The sequence below is a fragment of the Rhinolophus sinicus genome, chromosome 3 (assembly GCF_057876585.1).
Source record: "Rhinolophus sinicus isolate RSI-liver-muscle chromosome 3, RSI-T2T, whole genome shotgun sequence".
NCBI lineage: Eukaryota > Metazoa > Chordata > Mammalia > Chiroptera > Rhinolophidae > Rhinolophus > Rhinolophus sinicus.
This window is the reverse complement of record NC_142503.1, coordinates 156,168,616-156,176,736: the sequence shown is the minus strand read 5'-3', so window position 1 is coordinate 156,176,736 and position 8,121 is coordinate 156,168,616. Positions and strand designations below refer to the sequence as shown.

At 49.0% G+C, this 8,121-nt stretch overlaps 1 long non-coding RNA gene across 2 annotated transcripts in view; it reads right to left on the bottom strand.

The window, feature by feature from the left end:
• LOC109456405 (uncharacterized) overlaps positions 1-8,121 on the bottom strand; it is a 38,399-nt gene that overhangs the window by 15,173 nt on the left and 15,105 nt on the right. The gene's annotated exons all lie outside the window — the stretch shown is intronic.

Here is an 8,121-nt window from a genome sequence, read left to right as displayed (position 1 = left end):
AGCCCCACAGCCCCGGGTCCAGGCCGATGCCTGACCTACTTTAGCTGTGTCTGGAGCCACTGGGTCTTCCTGAGGTGAATTATTTAGCTGGGGCGTCTGGGCCTTTCTCAGAGGGGCTAGGAAAGCTGCTCCATAATTTAAAGACCCCCGCTACTCTGGCTTCCCTGGGGGGGCCTCCTTCATGCTCTACTGAGCAGGGCCCAGGCCTGGGTCTAAGAGGAGGAGCGGGGAAGGGGAGGGAGGCCCTGAAGCCATCCCAGAGGGGCTGGCCAGCTGGACTGGGGCCTTTTTCATGGGGAGGCCTCTGCAGAAGGGCCTTAGTGGACAGTCATGTTTGGACTGAACTGTGGAGTTGATGAGCCTCAAATAGCTAAAGGGCTTCCTGGCAAAGACACAGGAAGGCGAGGGTCACAAGCAGCCAGGTCCCGACTCCCCATTTCTATGCTTTTTTCCAGAAAGCACCTTATTCCTTTCCAGAGGTGTTTAATCCTGATCTGATGACAAGTGGACTTTCTGAAAAGGATTTTGGGCACCTGGGAAGAAGCAGGGCACTTTTGCTCAGGGGTGCCTTCCCAGCAGCACGGAAATCTGCCCCCATGGCAGAGAAGGCATCCTCACGAGTGCCAGCGCCTCCCACCCCTTCACACGTGAGGATGGTGCTAAGAGGATGCTTGTTGATTCCCTGGGGGCCCAGGCTGCTCCTGAGCTCTGGCCTGACACTACTCTGCCTCCTGGGACAGAGATGATTCTCAGCAGCTTGACTGGGCCATTCCTGGCCAGCATTTTTAGGGATGTGACTTTAATTTTGCAGCTTTCACAGGAGAGCAGGTTCCCAGGCCTGCCTTTGGAGCCTCTGGGCTGTGTGTGCTGACATTGAGCTTTCCTTAGAATCAGTGCAGGGTAAAGGCTCAGGCTCCATGGGACCCCAGAGGTCTCAGGAGGGACTAGGCTCCCCCATTCCTCACCCTTTCCACCCTGTCTTGCCTGCCATGCATGTGCCCTGCAGAGCTCCATTTTTTGAAGCCTAAGTAAAGCCTTGTTAATCTCCAGGAGCCCTCTGTCAGAATGCAAGTATCCCTGAGAAACTGAGTAAAGCCCCTCAGGGTAAGATTAAGGAAAGTGCCAGAAGGGGACCCTAGAAGGGAAAGGTGCAAATGGGGAAAGAAAGACTTTCCTGTGAAGTATTAGGAGGAGGGAGCCACCCAGCTGCAGCCTTCTCTGCCTCTGTCCGTCCTTGCTAGGCCTCCCCCCGTGGGCCTCCCTCCGTGGGCCACCTCTAAGAGGGCAAGCCCCACTCCCTGGCTGTTCCCTCGGGAAGAGGAGAAACTACAGGAGCTGAGGGCCCACCCTTGTGAGGGGAAGGAGGTTGGGCAGATCATTGCCCTGGCACTATTCCGGGGCTGACAGGAAAGGGGCATGAGCTCCAGGCATTTCCCCTGGGCCTCCTTGAACCTCACCCAGCCCACCCACACCCACTGGTCAGTGTGGACACCATCCGGGGGCTCCCTCGCCCTCTGGCTTCTGTTTGGGTTGGGTGAGTAGGAGCCCGTGCAGGAGTTTAGAGGGAGGTCAGTGAGTGAGGCCAGATGCCCCTCAGCTGTTATCTTCATAACCTTAGAGCAAATCACTTTGCCTGGTTTTCCACAGGCCCTTGACCATCAGAATGTAGCATGGAGCATGTGGAGTCCAGCCCCCTCTCCCATTTTACAGATGAGGGAGTTGAAGCTCAGAGGGGAAGTGGTTTGCTCTAGTCACAGACAATGGCCAAGGTGTGCTCCACTCTCCTGAGTCCAGTCCAGCTCCTGCCACCACCCCACCTGGCCATTCCAGAACCGCATGCACACCCTCTAGCACACGGGCAGAGAGGCAGCAGGCACAGGATGGCCACAGGCTCAGAAGCCTCTCCCTGCAATTCCAGAAGCCAGGACTGCAGCTCGGGGTTTCCTGTCAGACCACACCCTGGCCTGGTGTCTTCCTGAGCCATTCGGTGCTGTGCCCTGATTAAGGGACAAAGAGAAGGCCCTCAGTGACCTATCCAGCTTCAGCCCAGCCCTGTGCAGGCTCTCTGGCCTTTTAACCTAGGGTCACTGGGCTTGCAGGACCCAAAGGTCCTCAGTTTATGTCAGAACCAAGACAGTGTATCTCCATTTCTGCCTGTGCTAGAGAAAATGCAACACAATTTAATAGGAGGCGTCTAAGAGGTAAGGAATGGTAGTATCATTTCATGAAAGCCCATCTTTTCTCCTCTAAATGTGTATATATTTCTTCGTGAACCTGTGCCCTTCTCTCACAGGATTATTGTGAGGCTTACTGATAATACAGGGACGTGCCTAACACATAGTAGGTGCTCAATAAATGTTTGTTATCGTTATCTTTAAAAGAACATTTTCATATTGCTCATGTTTAACAATTGAAATTGAGTTGATCCTAATTTATGCGCTCCTTGGTTATTTTTCCAATGGCTCAATAGTCCTCAAAAGGTTTTTCACCCCTCATTCTACCTGGAAGGGAAGTGGAGTGAGGGCAGGGGCCTGGGAATCGTAGGGAACATGTACAATCCTCCAGAGCTGGCTTTGGCACCTTGGCACCTTTGGATCGAACCGTAGCCTTTCGCGCCAATCATTTGGGATTTCAGAGTTCTGACAGTAGTCGTATTAGGTTGGTGCAAAAGTAATTGCAGTTTTTGCAATTATTTTTAACCTTTTAAACCGCAATTACTTTTGCACCAATCTAATAGTAATACATTATATACTGCTTTACAGTTATCTGTGGTGATCCTCATAAAAGCCCTATGAGATATGCAGGAAAGGTATTATTATCTACTTTTTGTAGCTATGGAAACCAAAGTTAAAAAGGTGCCACAGAAAGCAGAAGGCTCAAGACCCAGCTTTTCTGGTGTCCCCTCCGGGGTGAAATGATTCTCTGGAGCTCTGAGTCACAGGGTCCCACCAAGGCCGGGGTTCCTGGGAGACCAGAACCCGTGGTTACCCAAACCTCTCTAGTAACCTACTTACAAAATAGGCCACCAACAAAAACCAAAGGCTACAACCATTGGAGTATGTGGGAGGGAAAAAACCTGGGCACGGGTGATCAGAGGTCAGAAATCTCTTAGGTGGACTCGTTTCCTAATTTGGCCAGAGCAGGGTTATACATGTGCCAATATCAGCCGCTTTTGTCTGAGTTGGATTATCTCGTTAGAGTTTGCGAACAACTGCGTCTTCATAATACTGCCTAAATGAGTCATTTTGACTCAGGATGAACTACTTGAGTTTGTTTTCAATAACTGAACATCATGGGGCTAGGAGAGAAGGAGGGAGCCGGGTCCATAGTCTGTAGTCACAAAGCGCTGCTGTCCCTGATCTTCACTGCTGCCCTGGGACAGAACAGAACAGCCTTCTCCATTTCGTGGACTAGAAGTTTGGAGAGAGGCCTTGAGGAGCCAAGCCAAGGCCCTGAGCTCTGGGTTCTGGTCACTCCAGGGGAAGGACCACACCCACTGACCCCCTCATTCTCTTTCTCCAGTCATTCTTCCTTCCAGCAAACACTTGCTGAGTATCTGCTCTCTACTGGAGCCTGTTTGGTGCCGAGGCGGGGGCTGAGGCATAGTTTCTGTTCTCAGGGCACAGCCTGGGCTCTAGGGGTCTGAGCTGTGCAGCTGCCTAAGTGGGTAGTAACTGGAAAGGGGAAGGTTTAGGCGTCAGTGGTTCCAAATGGCTCAGTCTCCCCTTTTGTCCCTGGATGCCTTCCTACTGCGCCCCTCCCCTTAAGAGTCTAGACCCTACCATGGGCCCATGTCACTGTGGCTTCTCAGAACAGCTCTGTGGGTGTCTTAGGAAGTGGGCACAGAAGGAGATGCACCACATCTGACCCCAAGGCCACGCCTCAGCTTCCAGAGCAGAACACTCAGATTCCAGCCCCCGGTGAAGCCAATCCCTCACAATAGAGGCTTCTCAGCTGTGCCTGTTTCTCTCTTCAGACCCAGCGTCGTATTCCTGGAACCAGCGGAGCATGCCTCCTGGAAACTAGCTCGGGTCTCAGGGAAGAGACTGAGGGAGGAGCACCATAAAAGGGCACAAGGAGGGAGCAACAGCCCCCACAGCAGTGATTTCCACTAGGATTTTCCCCAAAGACCATACTCCCAAATACTGCTTTGCGTATACTTTCCATGGACGTATATATTTAAATCTCTCGTCTACATCTGCCAGATGAATTGCGCCAAAATACCATTTCACAGTTTCAAAGAACTTTCATAGTTCTCTAGAGCCTGTGGGCCAGATTTAGGCATTCAGGACCCACCCCAATCTGGCTTCTGGCCCCTTCTACCTGGTGCATCCAAGACATTTGCTGCCCACTGTGCAGGGTCTGAGATAATCACAGGGAGAGCGTTTTCCCTATGAAACTGACCATCCTCAAGGTACCGGGGACCTCTGTGTGACCTGACCCCAGGTCATGTCCTGATGGATCTCTAGGCATGCTCTGTGACTGCAGCAAGTCCTTCTCTCTCCTTGGTCCCTTGCCTGTCCTGCCTTTCCACATGCTCCTTTGCTCCTCTGCCCGATGTTTACCTGTGTTTACATCTCAGATGTCTTGTCTTGGCCCAGTGGTGCCCACTGCGAGGTTTCTGCTCACCTAACCCCACACTACACAGGTGGCCTGAGATGGGGCCGCCCTCTTCGCAGGGACAGGTTGGGCCGGGTGAGGCTGGGGCGCCCTCTTGCGGTAAAAAATACTCATAGCCTCACACAGATGTTTTTCCCTTTTGATCTTCCGGGAGGAACTGCCTGGGGCTCCTCCAGGATCTATTTATTCTGGATTGTCTGGGGGCCTGTGTTCTGGGTAGTGCCCTTAGAGGTAGAGTCAGCCGTCAGTCACAAACATTTACGGAGCACCTACTGGATTCGTTACATACACAGGGTGACCAAAAAAATGTGTAGACATTTTAAGAAAGGAAAACTATTAAAATTGTAATAATATATACTGATAACAAAAGATGACTACAAGTCACATCTGACTTCTGCAATTACAAGAGGTGCTCAGAGTGGTTACCATCAGCCTCCAGACACTTCTGATGACGGCGAGCTACTGCTTGAGCAACATTGACCAAAGTGTCCACATGTATACATTTTTGTGGCACCACCAGTAGATAGCCAGTCCCTGTGCTGGCACTGGGGATACAAAAGTGAATATGAGGCCTTGAGGAATTTGATTCAACCCCCCCGAGTTCATGGATGCAGAAGCTTAGCTTTGGCCCTAAGAGGCGAAGAGATGTGCCCAGTCTCATTTGGTTATGCAGAATTGCCATAAAACTCAGGTGTCCTAACTGTGTTTCATGCTGTGTTTCCCTGAAAATAAGACTTAGTTGGACCATCAGCTCTAATGTGTCTTTTGGAGCAAAAATTAATATAATACCCGGTCTTATTGTAATATAAGACCCAGTCTTGGTGGGGGGTGGGGGGTGGGAGATGAGGGTTAAGGGGTATCGAATATATGGTGATGGAAGGAGAACTGACTCTGGGTGATGAACACACAATGGGATTTATAGATGATGTAATACAGAATTGTACACCTGAAATCTATGTAATTTTACTAACAATTGTCACCTCAATAAATTTAATTTAAAAAAAAAAAAAAAAAAGACCCAGTCTTATGTAATATAAGACCATGTCTATAATATATGATATAATATAATATAATATAATATAATATAATATAATATAATATAATATAATATAGTATAGTATAATATAATATATAATACCAGGTCTTTAATATAATATAATGTAATAATATACTATAATAATATACTATAATAATATAATATAATACTGGGTCTTATATTAAATTTTGCTCCGAAAGACGCATTAGAGCTGATGGTCCGGCTGGGCCTTATTTTCGGGGAAACACGGTAAAGACCTGCACGCCCCTCCACCTCACGGTGTAAATTCCTAGATGACCATAGTAACGTGCAAGGAATGGCACAGAGCTTAATAACCACAGTTGATATTCTCGGAGCTTACATGTCTAGTTTCTCTCACATCTGGGAACTCAAATTTGGACTCTTCCTTTTCAGTGCACTGTTCTCAGGTGTCACCAGACCAGTTAGCCCTGCCAGGCACTGATCTCATCTGTGTAAACCTTGCTGCTCTCTGTCCAGATTGGAAGTTCCTTCGGAGCATAGGTCCTGCCATCATCACTAACCATGTCTAGGGCATCTGGTTGTACCTAACACATGCCTGCTAACTGGCTACACACCTGCCTACTAACGGGCTACTTCGTTTTTACAAAATTATTTTTTTCAGTTGACATTCAATATTACATTAGTTTCAGGTGTACAGCATAGTGGTTAGACACATACGTAATTTATACAGTAATCCCCTGATTAGTCTAGTACCCATCTGGCACTATACATTCTTGTTGTAACAATTAGACCATATTCCCTATGCTGTACTTTACATCCCTGTGACTATTTTGTAACTACCAATTTGTGCTTCTTAATCCCTTCACTTTTTTCATCCAGCTCCCCCACCCCTCTCCCCTGGCTATTTCGTTTTTGAGACACATTGCAGATAAGTCTCCTCCTCTCTAGACATGTGTCCTCACGGGAACCTGATGGAGGTTCCCACCCTGTGCGAGCGGTCAGAGCTATTCAAAGGTGCCATGAGCTGCCTCACAGCCCATGACTTTCTTGCGCCTTTCAAGTATATGCCGGATGATGCTCAGCGAGAATGTTCTGGAGGCAAGTCACACGCGTGACTGGGGGCCCCCATCCTGGTATTTTTTGACTTTGCTCTCCGTCATGAAAGGCTGGCCTTAGTGCAGGGGTCGGGGTGATGGAACTGAGGAAGGCGCCTAGGTTACTGGATGGCAGGCAGGGCACCTCATGCCCCACTGAAAGGGGCATTAGCTTCTCAGCCCCCGCCAGCTGCTGCTCAGCAGGCTGGGGGTCCCATGTGGCTTTGGGTTTTCAAGAGAAACTCGACATTCAGATTTTAAGGTGAAAATTCCTGATTTTGCATGTTGACAACTAACCAAAAAAATGTAGACACCAGTGCATTGGGCTAAAACCAAGGCCATGTGCTGTTGGTTTGCATCTCAAAGATTCCTTCCAGTTTTCTCTCTGAGGTGAGTCTGGAGACAAACACTGTCCCCACGTGCTCGATTACCCCCAACCCCTCGGTACGGCCCCTTCCTCTCCCTCCTTGGTTCCCTTCTTTTTCAACAGAAGCAGCATTGGCCATCTTCCCCTCACCACATCAATCTCTCATCTCCCCATGAGGAACCAGAGTATATCGGCAATGCCTCCACGCGCCACCAGGGGGTGGGGTCCGATACAGAAAATGATTGTTTTTGGCCGGCTGAGAGGATACGGATTGTGATCACCCTCTGCCAGGGTTGAGGATCTGTCTTGAACCCAGGTTTGGGGGTTAAGAAGACATCTGGGGTCATTTCTTGAGGGTGCAGTGTGGCTTGCCATTCCCTGCCTCATCTCCTGGTGGGTGCCACGCCTCACCTCTGGATCAGAGGAACAACTTTCTACTTGGATTTCCTGCCCTTAGCTCCCCCCCCCCCACACACACACACAGCATCTCTCATGTTCCCCAACCACCCAGCAATCACTGATGATCTGCCTCAACCTACTTTTCACAGACCCTTTCCAGAGCCTTCGATGGCTTATCATCATATACAGCTTTTCAGAAGTTCAGTGTCAGGATGCTGATACCTGGTACGCACAGGAGACTGGGAGGGGAGGAGCTTTCCCAGCATCTCGGTTGTAATTGTAAGGGAGAGCTTTGTTATCCCAGCTTCATAGCTGAGGAGATTGAAGCACACAGAGAAAAGTGACCCCTTTGGCCATCCAGCAGAACTCATGTATTTTCTGATTGTCCTTGCTAGATAGGGTAAGCAGTATAAACACTTGAAGATATAGTTCCCATACTCAGAAAGACTACAGCTTGTTAGGAAAACATGAGAACACATATAAAAAGGTATTAGGTTGGTGCAAAAGTAATTGCGGTTTTTGCAATTATTTTTAACCTTTTCAACCACAATTACTTTTGCATCAACCTAATAACTAACTCCCAGTAGCTTGCAAATGGATAGAACAAGCAATAATGACAGCAG